Source organism: Dermacentor albipictus, chromosome 3 (genome assembly GCF_038994185.2).
Source record: "Dermacentor albipictus isolate Rhodes 1998 colony chromosome 3, USDA_Dalb.pri_finalv2, whole genome shotgun sequence".
NCBI lineage: Eukaryota > Metazoa > Arthropoda > Arachnida > Ixodida > Ixodidae > Dermacentor > Dermacentor albipictus.
This window is the reverse complement of record NC_091823.1, coordinates 170725245-170742744: the sequence shown is the minus strand read 5'-3', so window position 1 is coordinate 170742744 and position 17500 is coordinate 170725245. Positions and strand designations below refer to the sequence as shown.

Sequence of the window (17500 nt, the reverse complement as noted above, 5' to 3'; positions counted from 1 at the left end):
GAAAGACTGCCGCGTACGTGATGGAGCAATACATTCACTGGGCGAATGCACATAGCACGATACAGGTGCAGTCGGAAACACAGCATCCTTGCCATCGGCCATACCATGCTGAATACGCCGGTTCTCGTCCGATCCCCGAAGCTAAGCAGCATTGGGCTCGGTCAGTACTTGGGAGGGAGACCACCTGGGAACACCGAGTGCTGATGGCACCCTTCTTTTTGCTTTTTTTATTATTCCGTGTTTCTGTGACGTTTTTTTTTTGTGTGTGTGTGTGTGTGTGTGTATGGGCAGCTGCTTTTACTGTTACTTACGTTCAACTGGAGCCTGCTGGTAGAGCCGACGCCGAAGTGTGAAACCAATATGCAGGCCACTACGCGATATTCTGCGCGGAATGACGGACGTAATGCTGCATGCAAAATTTAGTCGCACGAGCTTCTAACCGCTTCGCTATCACGCCCGCCCGCATACAGCTCAATGACAACTCGTCGATAAAGTGGCACATTGTGGGCTGCAACGCACGCATAATGCGCTCCCCCTCTTTCTTGTTTTTGTGAGCGAGCATGACTTACTTGCACGCACGCATGCAGCGAACAACCACAAACGGAGTAATCGACGTGTGCGTGTATTGTTCGCGGAAAGACTGCCGCGTACGTGATGGAGCAATACATTCACTGGGCGAATGCACATAGCACGATACAGGTGCAGTCGGAAACACAGCATCCTTGCCATCGGCCATACCATGCTCATTCTGCTTCCGGCAGCCGAGCTGAGCGGTCAGCAGAATCTTGAGCTCCAGTGGAGCGGCGACAGCGGCCACTTTGGGCCGCGGAAACAGGCTAAACGACGATAAGGAGTATACCTTTATTTTGCCCCAACTGCCTAAAGGACAAGTGGTGATTGACACCGTCTTTTTGCACGGTGATGTTCGCGCCAGACCTTATAAGGTGGAAGATTTCCGGGACGCCCTTCTGCCAACGGGCCTGCTGCCTGATGTGGTATGCATAGGGGCGTACCAGATCAACCACGTCTGGGCAGTGACCTTCAACGATGCGACGGCCACAAGAAGGATGCTGGACCTTAAGGAACTTCAAGTTAAGGGACGGCGGTGCGTCATCGTTGACCCGCAGGATCAGCAGGTGAAGCTACGGCTTCACTGGCTGCTGTACGGCGTTGCCGACGAGGACGTTCGGACGGCATTTGCGGCCTTCGGCAAGGTGGAGGAGGTGAGCCGGGAGCGGTGGCGCGTCGAAGGCATGGGAGCGAAGACCTCAACCACCAGGACCGTCATTCTGAAATTGAAAAGCGGCATGAAAGTGGAGGACCTGCCCCATCAGATCCGCGTCGGCGGCGAGTTGGCCTTGGTCGTCGTGCCTGGTCGACCGATGCAGTGCCTGCGCTGCCACGGCACGGGACACGTCCGCCGTGAGTGCAGGGTCCCCCGCTGTACGTTATGCAGACGTTTCGGCCACGTCGACGCTGACTGCGTAAGGTCTTATGCCACCGTAACAGGCCCAGTAACTTGCAACGTTGCGGCAGAGCATGTCATGGACGTGGCCGAGGCGGAGGACGCTGCTAAAGGAACGCTAGACGCGGTCTCTACAGCGACAGCCAGTGGGACGACGAGTTCGGCCGTAGACAGCAAGGTGGCTGAGCCTACCCTGAAGCCGAATGGGACGGCACAGGTCGCGACCGCTATGGGCCCGTCTACGCGGAGCAGGAGTGAAGACCCGCTCGACAACGGCACGACGGCGATGCAGCAGGACGGGGCCGTCCTGGACGGTGACCGGACTTCGACTCCTGGTGCCCCAGTCAAGCGCCCGCATGACCAGACTAAGGACCGCAACGACGGTGCGACCAGCACCAGCGAAGGGCCGCCGACAAAGACACCACTTGGGAGGCGGTCGAGCTTGAAACCGAAGCCCAATGTCCCACCTGAGAGAAAGCCTGCGGACAAAGTGCCGTCCACAAGCAACGCCGGGAAACCGGGCGGTCCCGGAGGCGGCTAGCCGAGGGCTAGTCGTGAACGGTAAGCACCATGCTCCGGGCCTACTATTCTCTTTAGCTCAACATGGCTCAGATACCGTCCCTAAAGATTGCCACTTTAAACGTGAGAGGGTTGGCGGCTAGTCGTAGGCAAAGTCAGGTCCTACGGTTGGTCACTGACCACGATGTCGACGTACTAGCCGTCCAGGAAACTAAGGTTGATGGGGAAGAGGAGACCGGGAGCATGGTGCGCCGTTTCACGACTAGGTATTTTGCGGTGGTAAGCCATGCGTTAGGCACGGCTGGGGGGTGCATTCTTTTTGTGAAGAAACTGCCTGGACTGGAAATTCAAGGTACCTTTTCTTGTCAGTCTGGAAGGATTGTTTTTTGCGATATTGTTTTGTGCGAATTTCAGTTCCGCATCATATGCGTATATGCACCCAATTCAGTGGAAGAGCGTGCCCATTTCTTTTCGAACCTTTCGCAGCATGTTCGATGCGATAAGCGCGTCATGCTGTTAGGAGACTTCAATTGTGTAATGAGCGCTAGATACAGAGCCAATAATGCCGGTGTGCGTGACAGAAGCAGTGAAGTCTTGTCAAAACTAATCAGTGAAAATGAACTCGATGACGTTTTTGAGTGTCTGGAAGGGGGGCGTGACGTGACTTTTACACGTTTTCAGGGTAGCAGCCATGCGCGGTTGGAACGAATCTACATTTCGCTGGATACAATTCCAAGCTGTCACGGTTTTTCTGTAGTGCCCGTATCGTTCTCAGATCATTGTCTCGTAATATGTAATGTCGGTGTAGGGAAACGCAAACATGAGTTTAATTGGGAAATGTGGAAAATGAATGCCTTGTTATTAAATGATGAATCTTTTGTAGAGGCAGTACGGGATGCCATTAATGGAATACGAGAAGATGCAGCTGAAATAATAGCTGAAAAATGGGAGTGGTTTAAACAAGGAGTTAAAATGAAAGCCTTAGAAAGGTCAAGCTGCCTCAAATTTGAGAGGGAATATAAAGAAAAGGGTTTGCGTACACTACTTCAGCAGCTGATAAAGCTTGAGTGCAAAGAGCCTGGTCTGTACAAAGACGATGTGCGGAGCGTCAAGGAAAAGCTTGAACAGTTCGATAAAGAACGTTATCAAGGTGCCATCGTGCGAGCACGAGCAGATGCATTAGCGGCGGGGGAGACGCCCACAAAGAGGGCGCTTGGACTCGAGAAGGCGCATGGACGGCGAAACCATGTCGATAAGATTTTAATGAACAGGGTTGTTGTCGACGACAACGAAAGCATAGGACGCGCCTTCTTTCAGTACTACCAGTCGCTCTTTGCATTTCAGCCAGCGAATGTAGAGAGTTTCAAAGCCGATTTTCTCCAGCGGATGCCGAGGCTGGAAGATGACGCTAAAGAACGATTGGAAGGCAACATTACCGAGCACGAAGTTGAAAAGGCAATCGGCGATTTGAACTCGGGCAAGTCGCCTGGGCCTGATGGTCTCTGTGCGGCGTTATATAATGCTTTCAAAAGAGAACTGGCCCCATTGTTAGCAGATGTGTTTAATGAAGCGTATGAGAAGAAATTATTGCCCCCATCTTTTGGAAAAGCGCACACAATACTAATCCCTAAGAGTGATCAAACAGACAAACTCAGATTCGTGTCATCCTATAGACCTATATCACTAACAAACATTGATTACAAGATCTTTATGAAGATTTTAGCTGCGAGACTTCAAGGCGTCATCAAGGAAATTGTCGGAGACCACCAAACGTGCGGCATCAAGGGGCGGTCCATTTTTTCTAACATCCATCAGATGCGGGGCGTGCTGGAGTGCTGTGACATCACCGATGGTGGCGTTGCAGTTCTTCAGCTCGATTTGGAGAAAGCGTTCGATTGTGTCGCTCACGTTATTTTGTTTGCCATCTTGGATCATGTTAATGTCGGTTCCATCATCACTGAGGGCGTGGCCTTGGCGTACCAGAATTGCACAACAAGACTAATTGTCAATAAGTCTCTGGGGGCCCCCATTAACATCATGCGTTCAGTACGCCAAGGCTGTCCCCTCAGTCCGCTTTTATTTGCCATCTACATAGAAGCAATGTGCGTAGTAATAAGCGGAAATGAAAAAATACGTGGTTTCAGATTAGCAGTGACAGAGGTGAAGTTGCTCGCATACGCAGATGACATTGCAGTGTGTTGCACAGACAAACCAAGTGTAACGGAAACAGTATCGGTTGTGAAACATTTCTGTGATGTCACAGGTAGTAGAATAAATTGGGGCAAATCCCTAGGCCTGTGGCACGGGAAATGGGTGTCTGCACCGGACAACTTCGCGAACCTCAACTGGGTCAAAGCGCCGACGAGGTATCTGGGTGTTCCTCTCAATAGCTACAATAGTAGCGATGATTATTGGAGGAGCCAAGCCGATGAAATCAAAGAAAAGGCGGACAGATGGAAGGGTGCTAAGCTGTCTATTTTTGCGAGGGCGACAGTCTGTAATATGTTTTTTGTCACCAAGTTATATTATGTCATGCAAGCGTTGTATTGCTCGAGAGCAAATGTGCAAAGGCTGCACAGAGTGTTTGCTGTTTTCATCTGGGGGTCAACATGGGAAAGGTGCAGCAGAACAAATTTGTTTAGAAGAGTGAAGGACGGGGGTGTGGGTTTGGCTCATCTTTTTGTTAGACAACTTGTAAACCGATTCTTGTTTTTTCGCGATGTGCGCCAACCTTTTCTGCGCACCGTATGCCAGCTCAGGTTGAGCGGCGCTTTGCCGGCACATGTTGTTAGTACGGCAAGCGTTACCGGATCACTTCGTGGCTACTTTAAGGAAGTCGTCGACAGCGTAAGATTTCTTTCTGTACGATTTTCAATGGATTACCTTTGCGAAGTGAACAGGAAAAGATTGTATAAAGATGTGTGTGATATTGTTTTCCCAGTGCCGTTATACAGAGCCATTTACAGTGGAGGGCCAGGACTTGATGTGCTTAAACGGGTAAAACGCATGGAGGTGCCACCAGGAGTAAAAACATTTTTTTTTAAGCTTCACACCGGAACGCTCTCCGTGAAGACTTTCATGGAAGAGCGAGGATGTATCGTACCATGGGGAACCCATTGCTTGATCTGCAAAAAGCAGGAAACCATAGATCACGTTTTCTTGGAATGTTGGGAGGGCTTTTTTTTCTGGGACGTGTTAAAGCGAACCCTGAAAAAAGAGCTACCCGTGGACCCTCCAGGTATAAGGTATCTGACAATTAAGGATGATGATGGGGTGCCATATGATTTTATTATGTTAAACGCTCTCCACTGTATATGGCGGGCTCGTATGGCAGGGTACTATTGTGATCCTGACGCTACGCCCGCGCGCGTTTACTTCAGAGAATGTATATCACGATTTATAGAAATACAGAAACTGCAACAATGTGTTCCGGAATGGCTGTGGAGGCTAGAACCTCTGACAGCCATGAAGGAATTTTGAGTTGACAACGCCTGTCCAATAGGGACAGACGGCTTATGTTGTACGGTGTGACTCTTTTCTTTCTTTTTTTTGTTTGTATTGCAATTGTAATACTGTAATATGTGGAAACTGCACGTTCTGCGAAAAACCGGTAATAAATAAAAAAAAAATCGGCCATACCATGCTGAATACGCCGGTTCTCGTCCGATCCCCGAAGCTAAGCAGCATTGGGCTCGGTCAGTACTTGGGAGGGAGACCACCTGGGAACACCGAGTGCTGATGGCACCCTTCTTTTTGCTTTTTTTTATTATTCCGTGTTTCTGTGACGTTTTTTTTTTGTGTGTGTGTGTGTGTGTGGGCAGCTGCTTGTACTGTTACTTACGTTCAACTGGAGCCTGCTGGTAGAGCCGACGCCGAAGTGTGAAACCAATATGCAGGCCACTACGCGATATTCTGCGCGGAATGACGGACGTAATGCTGCATGCAAAATTTAGTCGCACGAGCTTCTAACCGCTTCGCTATCACGCCCGCCCGCATACAGCTCAATGACAACTCGTCGATAAAGTGGCACATTGTGGGCTGCAACGCACGCATAATGCGCTCCCCCTCTTTCTTGTTTTTGTGAGCGAGCATGACTTACTTGCACGCACGCATGCAGCGAACAACCACAAACGGAGTAATCGACGTGTGCGTGTATTGTTCGCGGAAAGACTGCCGCGTACGTGATGTAGCAATACATTCACTGGGCGAATGCACATAGCACGATACAGGTGCAGTCGGAAACACAGCATCCTTGCCATCGGCCATACCATGCTGATTCTGCTTCCGGCCACCGAGCGTGACGGACGCATGATGACGGGCTCCGTTGGAGCGGCTTCAGCGGCCTTTTCTAGCCGCGGAAACAGGACGATGGAACAGGAGGGCACCTACCAAGTTGTTCTGCCAGGTCTGCCAACAGGTCGTTATGTTTTAAATACAGTTTTTTTGCACGCTGATATTACGGCGCGACCGTACCGGGTTGAAGATTTCCGTGACGCATTGGCACCGCATTCGCTTCTTCCGGATGTTATCGCCCTGGGGGCGTATCGCATGAGCCATGTCTGGGCTATCACTTTCAAGGACGCGGACGCGGTGAAGAAGATCTCGAGCATCGGGGAGCTGCGTGTAAAAAACCGGCGCTGCCTGGTGATTGACCCGGCGAACCAGGACGTTCGACTGAAGCTCCACTGGCTTCTACACAATGTGCCTGATGAGGACGTGCGTGTCGCCTTTGCGCCCTATGGGAAAGTTATCGAAGTAGGCCGGGAGCGCTGGCGTGTGCAAGGTATCACAGAGAAGGGATCAACCACCCGGCTTGTCACCCTCAAGTTGAAAGCGGGCGTGAAGTTGGATGACTTGCCACACCAGCTGAGCGTTGGCGGTGAGTTGGCGCTTGTCGTGGTACCAGGCAGACCCCCGCTGTGCCTTCGGTGTCGCGGTACGGGCCATATCCGCAAGGAATGTCGAGTCCCGCGTTGCGGAATCTGCCGACGCTTCGGGCACGAAGACGACCAGTGTACTCGCACTTACGCGAGCATTACAGGCCCGGGAACCAGCGAGGACTCGTCCGAGATGCTGATGGACGAGGCGGATGCTGAGGAAGCAGCCCGTGTGGGTGGACAACCACAGCGCCAGACTCGGCCATCATTCACGACTCTGGTGAAGCAGAAGGCGGGGCCGTCCGGCGCAACAGATGGTAGTGTACAGGCGCAGCATAAGCCTGAACAGGACGACGATGACAAGGCAAAGGAGGCGGCGAAAGCCGCGGACGCTAAAGAAAGCAGCGTGGAGACCCCCGGCATTGATACCATGGAGACGAACCAGGAAGCGGCGAGCACCATTGCTGGAAAACGTCCGCATGAAGAAAGCGGAGACGTCAAGCTGCAGCCTGGCGGTAGCGGCGATGAGCCTTCACCGAATGCAGGGGGACTGAGACGCTCGTCTTTAAAACCGCGGCCGAACATTCCGGCCGACACGCGGAAGGCGGGGAAACCGCCTCCGTAGTAACACAGTGTCCTGGTCGGTGTCAGCGCCGGTTGTGTTGGTTGACCGGTGTCAAGAGGTCCTGGCAGTCGTGAGGAAGGCTACGTCAACCATGAAGGTGGGCACCATGCGGATACAGGCGTTTCTTCTTCTAAGACATGGCTTTTAATCTTATTGCTCCACTTCGAGTTGCGACCATGAACGTCAGAGGTCTGGGAGCAAGAAGGCGACAATACCAGCTTAATCGCCTTCTTCTGGATAACGATATTGATATAATTGCTTTACAAGAGTCGAAAATAGAGAGCCAAGAGCACACTGACCGCATGGTGTCTTCCTTTCAAGCAAACTTTCATGTTTGCGTTTGTCATTCTGTTGGGACGTCGGGAGGGTGCCTTGTATTCATACGTAAGACGTTAAGAGTGAACGTAGAGGCTGTATTTGCATGCCCAAGTGGTCGCCTTTTGATTGCTGATTTCACATTTTCGAATTTTTGTTGGCGAATTGTTTGTGTATATGCTCCTAATGTAGAAAGCGAGCGTAAAATTTTCTTTGAATCCCTTGAGCCATGGTTGAATGGCGACAAGTTTTTGCTTGTACTGGGAGACTTCAACTGTGTGTGCGCCGCAGCTGACAGAGTGAAGTTTAGGCCACTGAGAGACAAGAGCTCTGAAGTTTTGAATACTTTTGTGCATGAGTATGGTCTCGAGGATGTTGGCAATGTGTTTTCCACTGGGACCCACCCAGAATACACGCACTTTCAGCGGGAGAGCCATGCGAGACTAGACAGAATGTATGTATCTGTCGATCTTATGCCGCTATGCTCAAGTTATGACGTTAAACCTGTGCCTTTCAGTGATCATTGCCTCGTGAGCATGACTTTAGGAATGAAGGGCAGGAAATCGCGCTTTAACTGGCACTTATGGAAATTAAACACAAGGCTTTTGGAGGATGAAGGGTTCATTATGCAAGTAAAGACCAAGCTAGACAAACTGCTAGACGCGCAGCCAGCTAGTTTTGCAACTGAATGGGAAGAGTTCAAAGAGTGGGTAAAAATAAAAGCAATAGAAAAGAGCAGCGTGGCTCGCTATAAAGAGAAAGAAAAAGAAAAAGAAATGAACGGGCAACTTGAATGGATGCTGAGCATGGAAAATAGCGCACCGGGAACGTTCACGAAAGAAATACGAGAAGTGAAATGCCAGCTCGAAAGAATCGACGCCGACAGGTATAGGGCCGCCGTCATACGCGCAAGGTCTGAAAAATTGTGGGCTGGCGAAACGCCGACAAAACGAGCGCTATCAGACGAGAAAAGATACGCTTGCCAGAAAGAAATTAGGAGCATCCGATTTGACGGCCGGACTTCGGAAGATGCGAGAGACATTCAGTGTGCTATAGCCGAACATTTCACAGAACTTCTTAGCAATAAGCTCGAGACCATAGAAGGCTTCCATGTAGACTTCTTGAGGCTGGTGCCAAGACTAGATGATGAAATTAAGGAACGTCTTGAACTGCCTATAACTTTACAGGAGATAGAAAAAGCAATAGACGACCTAACATCTGGGAAAGCTCCTGGGCCAGATGGGCTAAGTGCGGCCTTTTATAAAACCTTTCGGCTTCCTGTTGCACAGTGCATGCTCCATGTGATAACTGAGGCTTATGAGCGCAAACGGGTTCCATTGTCTTTCAATACGTCCCACATCGTTCTAATTCCCAAGACTGATGATCCGGAAGAACGACTGTTGGTGGGGTCATATCGACCGATTAGTCTCACCAACGTCGACTACAAAGTATTTATGAAGGTTCTAGCAAAAAGACTGCAGTCTGTGATCACGAAATTGGTAGGGTCTCACCAGACGTGTGGAATTAAAGGCCGTAGCATCGCTACAAATATACATGTCACACGCAACGTATTAGAGTGTGTCGATGCAGTTGGCGGTCAGATAGCAATGATGGAGCTCGATTTGGCGAAAGCCTTTGACCGCGTCTCCCATGAAATCCTTTTTTCCATCCTGGAACACTCCAAACTAGGGGACATTATAGTAGAGGGCGTAAAAATGGCCTACAAGAACTGTACGACCCGCATTATAGTTAATGGCGATCTCACTGACAAACTTGCTGTACGTTCTTCAGTAAGACAGGGATGCCCGCTTTCCCCCTTGCTTTTCGCAGTGTATTTAGAGCCACTATGCCTGGCAATTATCAACTCTGACCGAATTTCAGGTTACAGACTGCAGTCATCACACGTGAAAGTACTCGCGTATGCTGACGATATAGCGGTGTTTTGCGCTGATAGACAGAGCATCTGTGAAGCGACAATTGTGGTTGAAAAATTCTGCGCTCAGACTGGAAGTCAGATCAATTGGGGAAAAAGCTCCGGTTTTTGGCATGGCGAATGGGACGTAACACCGGGTTGTTTTTCTCGGCTTCGATGGTCCACCTTGCCAACGCGGTATCTAGGAGTACCTCTGGATTGTTATCGGGATCCCAGCTCGTACTGGAAAGAAGAAACTTCGAGAATCAAAGAGAAAGCGGTCGCGTGGTAAGGAAGACAGCTATCAATGTTTTCCCGTGCCTCTATCTGTAATGTCTTTTTAATTTCGAAGCTCTGGTATGTCATGAATGTGCTGTGTGCGACCAGAACAGCTATTCAAAAAATGCATCGTGTTTTTGCTGTTTTTATTTGGGCGTCTAACTGGGAAAGAACCAGCCGAACTAACCTGTTTGTTTCCGTTAAAAGCGGAGGCCTGGGCCTGGCGCATCTTTTTTTGCGTCAAGTGGTCTCGCGATTTATGTTTTTGCGTGATCAAAGTGATCCCTTTCTAAGATCTGTTATGCAAGTGCGCCTACAGAGACTGCTCCCTGGAAGGATAGTCTCTTGTGATAACATGTGTGGTGCTGTGACAGGATACTTGCGCGAGGTTGTACTTTCGTGCAAGATGTTGGAAGTACGTTTCAGCCCTGAATACCTATGTAATGTCAATAAGAAAAAGCTGTACAAAGCGTTGGTTGACGTGATGTTGCCGGTACCCATTTATCGGACACCTTACTTTGGAGGCCCAGGGCAAGATATTTTAAAAAGAGTTAAGAACATGCCCGTTAGACCTGTGGTGAAAACTTTTTTTTTAAACTGCATTCCGGTACGCTGCCTGTTAAAACCTGGCTGCATGATAAGGGTCTTTTCGTGCCATGGACAACAAACTGCTTGTTATGCAGGAAGCCCGAGACAGTGGAACATGTTTTCCTAGAATGTTGGGATCCAATTTTTTATTGGGATGTCCTTCAGAGGACGATTAAAAAGGAACTACCTTTAAGTCCTTACGGCATCCGGTACTTATCAGTTGAAAGTGAAGAAGTACCCTACGATTTAATTATGCTTCTTGGCCTCCACAGTTTGTGGAAAACGCGAATGCAGGTGCGACATGCAGACATAAATACAAGATCCACACGTGAAAACTTCATCGAAAGTGTTGTTTACCTTCGCGAATGTTTCAGGGCTCAGACTGATCCACCAGAGTGGATATCACTGTTAGATAATTTGTCACAAATGAAAAGTTTTTAGCACCACTCGCGTCAGTCCAAGTGTGGCTGAAGTGTTTTATCATGTTACTTTGTGTTATGCGTCCAAAAACGGCAATAAAGAAAAAAAAAATCGGCCATACCATGCTGAATACGCCGGTTCTCGTCCGATCCCCGAAGCTAAGCAGCATTGGGCTCGGTCAGTACTTGGGAGGGAGACCACCTGGGAACACCGAGTGCTGATGGCACCCTTCTTTTTGCTTTTTTTATTATTCCGTGTTTCTGTGACGTTTTTTTTTGTGTGTGTGTGTGTGTGTGTGGGCAGCTGCTTTTACTGTTACTTACGTTCAACTGGAGCCTGCTGGTAGAGCCGACGCCGAAGTGTGAAACCAATATGCAGGCCACTACGCGATATTCTGCGCGGAATGACGGACGTAATGCTGCATGCAAAATTTAGTCGCACGAGCTTCTAACCGCTTCGCTATCACGCCCGCCCGCATACAGCTCAATGGCAACTCGTCGATAAAGTGGCACATTGTGGGCTGCAACGCACGCATAATGCGCTCCCCCTCTTTCTTGTTTTTGTGAGCGAGCATGACTTACTTGCACGCACGCATGCAGCGAACAACCACAAACGGAGTAATCGACGTGTGCGTGTATTGTTCGCGGAAAGACTGCCGCGTACGTGATGTAGCAATACATTCACTGGGCGAATGCACATAGCACGATACAGGTGCAGTCGGAAACACAGCATCCTTGCCATCGGCCATACCATGCTCATTCTGCTTCCGGCAGCCGAGCTGAGCGGTCAGCAGAATCATGAGCTCCAGTGGAGCGGCGACAGCGGCCACTTTTGGCCGCGGAAACAGAATCACCGACAACGATAATGAGTATCCGTTTATTCTGCCTCAGCTGCCAAAAGGACGAGTGGCTTTGAACACCGTGTTTTTACACGGTGATGTACAGTACGTGCTAGACCATACAAGGTCGAAGATTTTAGAGATGCCCTACTGCCGACGGGACTGATGCCGGACGTGGTATGCATAGGGGCGTACCAGATCAATCACGTCTGGGCGGTGACCCTGACTGATGCCACTGCGACGAAACGCCTTATGGCCTTCAAAGAACTGCAAGTGAAGGGACGACGGTGCGTCATCGTGGACCCACAGGACCAGCAGGTGAAGCTTCGGCTTCACTGGCTGCTGTACGGCGTTGCCGACGAGGACGTCCGGACTGCTTTCGCGGCTTTCGGCAAGGTGGAGGAGGTGAGCCGGGAACGGTGGCGCGTCCATGGCATGGGCGACAAGACTTCGACCACCAGGACTGTGCTCCTCAAGCTGAAAAGCGGCGTCAAGGTGGAAGACCTTCCTCATCAGGTTCGCGTCGGTGGAGAGTTGGCCTTGGTGGTCGTGCCCGGTCGACCCATGCAGTGCCTGCGCTGCCAATGCACGGGGCACGTCCGCCGGGAGTGCAAAGTCCCGCGCTGTTCCAGGTGCAGACGTTTCGGCCACGTTGACGCTGACTGCGTCAAATCCTACGCCGCCGTGACAGGACCAGCAGCGAGTGACGTTTCGGCTGAGCACGTCATGGACGTGGTCGAAACGGAGGACGCCGCCAAGGGAACGGGAGACGTGGTTCCGATAGGGACAGTCAGTGGGTCATCGACTGCCAGCGCAGAAGGCTCAGTAGCTGAGACTGCCGATAAGGCGGGCAAGCCGGTACAGGACCTCCCTGCAGTGAGCCGTCCTACGGGGGGCGTTAACGAAGAGGCGCCCGACAACGACACGACGGCATTGCTGCAGGACAAGGATGTCAACGACGGAGAGCGGACTGCGACTCTCGGTGCCCCAGTCAAGCGCCCCCACGACGAGACCAAAGAAAGGGACGACGGTGCGACGAGCACAAGCGAGGGGCCGCCGCCCAAGGCGCCTCAAGGAAGGCGGATGGGCTACAAGCCAAAGCCGAATCTAACACCCGAAAGGAAACCTGCGGGCAGAACGCCATCGCCTAACGACACCAAGAAGCCGGGAGGTCCCGGAGGCGGCTAGCCGAGGGCTAGTCGTGAACGGTAAGCACCATGCTCCGGGCCTGCTTTTCCCGCTAGTTGAAAATGGCTGAAATACCGTCCCTTATTATTGCCACATTGAACGTGCGAGGGTTGGCGGCTAGTCGTAGGCAAAGCCAGGTCCTACGGCTGGCCACTGACCACAACATAGACGTACTAGCCGTCCAAGAGACTAAGGTTGACGGAGAGGAGCAGACCGGGAGCATGGTGCGACGATTCACGCACAGATATTTTGCGGTGGTTAGCCATGCGGTAGGCACGTCCGCGGGGTGCATTCTGTTCGTTAAGAAGCTGCCTGGACTGCAGATTGAAAGTGTATTTTCATGCGAATCTGGAAGGATTGTTTTTTGTGATGTCTCGATATGCGAGATTGAATTCCGTGTCATATGCGTGTATGCTCCGAATTCAGTGGAGGAGCGTGTCTTGTTTTTTTCGAACCTTTCTAAGTATGTCCATTGTGAGAAGCGCGTTATGTTGTTAGGGGACTTTAATTGTGTGTTGAATGCCAGAGATAGAGTGAATAATGCCGGTGTGCGAGACAAAAGCTGTAGCGTATTATCACAAGTAATAGCGGAAAATGAACTTGACGATGTTTACGAGTGCCTGGAAGGGGGGCGGGAAGTGACTTTTACTCGTTTTCAGGGCAGTAGTCACGCACGACTGGATCGAATGTACATGTCATTGGACACGATTCCAAGATGCCATAGTTATTGTGTTGTGCCCGTGTCGTTTTCGGACCACTGCCTTGTAAAATGCCACATAGGTGTAGTGAAAACGAAACATGCTTTTAATTGGGATCTGTGGAAAATGAATGCCTTGTTACTAAATGATCAGGGGTTTGTAAAAGCAGTAAGGGATGCGGTTAATGAAATATTCGATGAGGCAACGGAAACAATAACAGAGAAGTGGGAATGTTTTAAACAGAAGGTTAAAATTAAAGCCATAGAAAGATCGAGTTGCATAAAATTCGAGAGGGAAATGAAAGAAAAGGGCTTAAGAAGACTGTTGGAGCAGCTGATAACGCTTGAGTGTAGAGAGCCTGGTACATATAAAGACGACGTGCGAAACATCAAGGAAAAACTTGAACAGTTCGACAAAGAGCGTTATCAAGGCGCCATCGTGCGTGCGCGAGCACATGCACTAGCGGCAGGGGAGACGCCCACTAAAAGGGCACTGGGTCTTGAGAAGGCGCACGGACGGCGAAACCACATCGATGAAATTCTAATGAACGGGACTGTCGTTGAAGACAATGAGAGCATTGGGAGTGCCTTTTTCGAGTATTACCAGTCGCTCTTTGCATATCAGGAAGCGAATGTAGATGGTTTTAAAGCGCATTTTCTTACTCGCATGCCGCGAATAAGTGATGATTTCAAAGAAGGATTAGAAGCCAAAATAACTGAGGGGGAAGTCGAAAAGGCAATCGACGATTTGAACCCGGGAAAGTCGCCTGGACCTGATGGTCTCTGCGCTGGGTGGTATAAGGCATTTAAGAGAGAATTGGCTCCATTGTTGGCAGATGTATTCAATGGCGCGTATCAGCAGAAATGTTTGCCCCCTTCCTTCGGAAAAGCGCACACCATACTAATACCCAAGAGTGATGAAATAGATAAACTAAAATTAGTGTCATTCTATAGGCCAATATCCCTAACAAATGTTGATTACAAGATATTTATGAAGATTTTAGCTACCAGACTCCAAGGCGTCATCAAAGAAATAGTAGGAGACCATCAAACCTGTGGCATCAGAGGGCGAACAATTTTTTCTAACATTCATAAGATGCGATGTGTACTTGAGTGCTGTGACGTCACCGGAGGTGGCGTTGCAGTTCTTCAGCTCGATCTCGAGAAAGCTTTCGATTGTGTCGCGCATGTTATTTTGTTTGCCATCTTGGATCACGTTAATGTCGGGTCCATCATCACTGAGGGCGTGGCCTTGGCGTACAAGAATTGCACAACCAGATTAATTGTAAACAAGGCACTGGGGGCCCCCATTAACATTATGCGTTCAGTGCGCCAAGGCTGTCCCCTCAGTCCACTTCTGTTTGCTATTTATATAGAGGCCATGTGTGTGGCAATAAATGAAAATGACATAATACGTGGTTTTAGATTAGCAGCGACAGAAGTCAAACTACTTGCGTATGCAGATGACATCGCAGTGTGTTGCATAGATAAACCAAGTGTAACCGAAGCAATATCTATAGTCAAACACTTCTGTGAAGTCACGGGTAGCAGAATAAATTGGGGCAAATCTCTCGGGCTGTGGCATGGGGATTGGCTGTCCGCACCAGACTATTTTGCGAATGTGACCTGGGTGAAAACTCCCAAGACGTATCTCGGAATTCCTTTAGACAGTTACAATAGCAGTGATGAATATTGGAGGAACCAAACAAGTGAAATTAAAGAAAAAGTAGAAAAATGGAAAGCTACTAACCTGTCTGTTTTTGCAAGAGCGACAGTTTGTAACGTCTTTTTAGTCGCCAAGTTATACTACGTTATACAAGCGTTATATTGTTCTAGAGTAAATGTGCAAAAGCTGCACAGAGTGTTTGCGGTGTTCATCTGGGGTTCAACCTGGGAAAGGTGCAGTCGAACAAATCTGTTCAGAAGAGTGAAGGACGGGGGTGTGGGTTTGGCGCATCTTTTTGTTCGACAACTAGTAAACCGATTTTTGTTTTTCCGCGATGTGCGCGATCCTTTTCTGCGCACAGTATTGTCAACTCAGATTGACCGACGCATTGCCGGCACATGTTGTCAGTACGGCCGGCATGACCGGAAGACTTCGTGGCTATTTTAAGGAAGTGGTAGACAGTGTGCGTTTTCTTACTGTTCGTTTTTCAAGTGATTACCTGTGTCAAGTGTAAAGGAAAACGCTGTATAAAGATGTGTGTGACATTGTTTTCCCAGTGCCGGTATACAGAGCCATGTACAGTGGAGGGCAAGGACAGGACGTCCTTAAACGGGTTAAACGCATGCAGGTGCCACCAGGGGTAAAATCCTTCTTTTTTAGGCTCCACACTGGAACCCTGTCCGTGAAGACGTTTGTGGAAGAACGAGGCTGTCTCGTACCCTGGGGTTCTCACTGCTTGATCTGCAAGAAGCCCGAAACGATAGATCATGTGTTCTTGCACTGTTGGGCTGCTGTGTTCTTCTGGGACGTCTTGAAGCGAACCCTGAAGAAAGAATTACCTGTAAACCGCCAAGGGATCAGGTATCTGCCTATTAAGGATGAAGACGGGGTCCCATATGACTTCATTATGTTGAATGCTCTCCACTGTATATGGCGGGCGCGAATGGCTGGGTACCACTGTGATCCCGACGCACGGCCGGTTCATATATATTTCAGAGAATCTATGTCGCGGTTTGTTGATCTACAGAAAATGCAAGAATGTCCACCGGATTGGCTGTCGAGGCTAGAAGCTCTCACAGCCATGAAGGAATTTTAATTTGACAACGCCGGTCCTATAAGGACCGATGGCATTATTGTAATTTTTTTTCGCCTTTTTGGATTTCTGCGATGCGTGTAATATTTGTATTTTCTGTGTTATGTCAAAGACCGGCATTAAATAAAAAAAAAATCGGCCATACCATGCTGAATACGCCGGTTCTCGTCCGATCCCCGAAGCTAAGCAGCATTGGGCTCGGTCAGTACTTGGGAGGGAGACCACCTGGGAACACCGAGTGCTGATGGCACCCTTCTTTTTGCTTTTTTTATTATTCCGTGTTTCTGTGACGTTTTTTGTGTGTGTGTGTGTGTGTGTGTGTGTGTGGGCAGCTGCTTTTACTGTTACTTACGTTCAACTGGAGCCTGCTGGTAGAGCCGACGCCGAAGTGTGAAACCAATATGCAGGCCACTACGCGATATTCTGCGCGGAATGACGGACGTAATGCTGCATGCAAAATTTAGTCGCACGAGCTTCTAACCGCTTCGCTATCACGCCCGCCCGCATACAGCTCAATGACAACTCGTCGATAAAGTGGCACATTGTGGGCTGCAACGCACGCATAATGCGCTCCCCCTCTTTCTTGTTTTTGTGAGCGAGCATGACTTACTTGCACGCACGCATGCAGCGAACAACCACAAACGGAGTAATCGACGTGTGCGTGTATTGTTCGCGGAAAGACTGCCGCGTACGTGATGTAGCAATACATTCACTGGGCGAATGCACATAGCACGATACAGGTGCAGTCGGAAACACAGCATCCTTGCCATCGGCCATACCATGCTGAATACGCCGGTTCTCGTCCGATCCCCGAAGCTAAGCAGCATTGGGCTCGGTCAGTACTTGGGAGGGAGACCACCTGGGAACACCGAGTGCTGATGGCACCCTTCTTTTTGCTCTTTTTTATTATTCCGTGTTTCTGTGACGTTTTTTTTTTGTGTGTGTGTGTGTGTGGGCAGCTGCATTTACTGTTACTTACGTTCAACTGGAGCCTGCTGGTAGAGCCGACGCCGAAGTG

General features: G+C 49.8%; 2 non-coding genes and 3 pseudogenes across 2 annotated transcripts; all 5 read left to right on the top strand.

Annotated features, from left to right (window-relative positions):
* Window positions 1-90: 90 nt before the first annotated feature.
* On the top strand, window positions 91-209 carry LOC139058215 (5S ribosomal RNA). Its single transcript, XR_011513290.1, has one exon. It is a non-coding gene; the product is annotated as a 5S ribosomal RNA (ribosomal RNA).
* A 5400-nt stretch (window positions 210-5609) lies between these two features.
* Window positions 5610-5728, top strand: LOC139058241 (5S ribosomal RNA; annotated as a pseudogene).
* A 5379-nt stretch (window positions 5729-11107) lies between these two features.
* On the top strand, window positions 11108-11226 carry LOC135921150 (5S ribosomal RNA; annotated as a pseudogene).
* A 5387-nt stretch (window positions 11227-16613) lies between these two features.
* Window positions 16614-16732, top strand: LOC139058240 (5S ribosomal RNA; annotated as a pseudogene).
* Window positions 16733-17247: 515 nt separating this feature from the next.
* On the top strand, window positions 17248-17366 carry LOC139058204 (5S ribosomal RNA). Its single transcript, XR_011513288.1, has one exon. It is a non-coding gene; the product is annotated as a 5S ribosomal RNA (ribosomal RNA).
* Window positions 17367-17500: the final 134 nt, after the last annotated feature.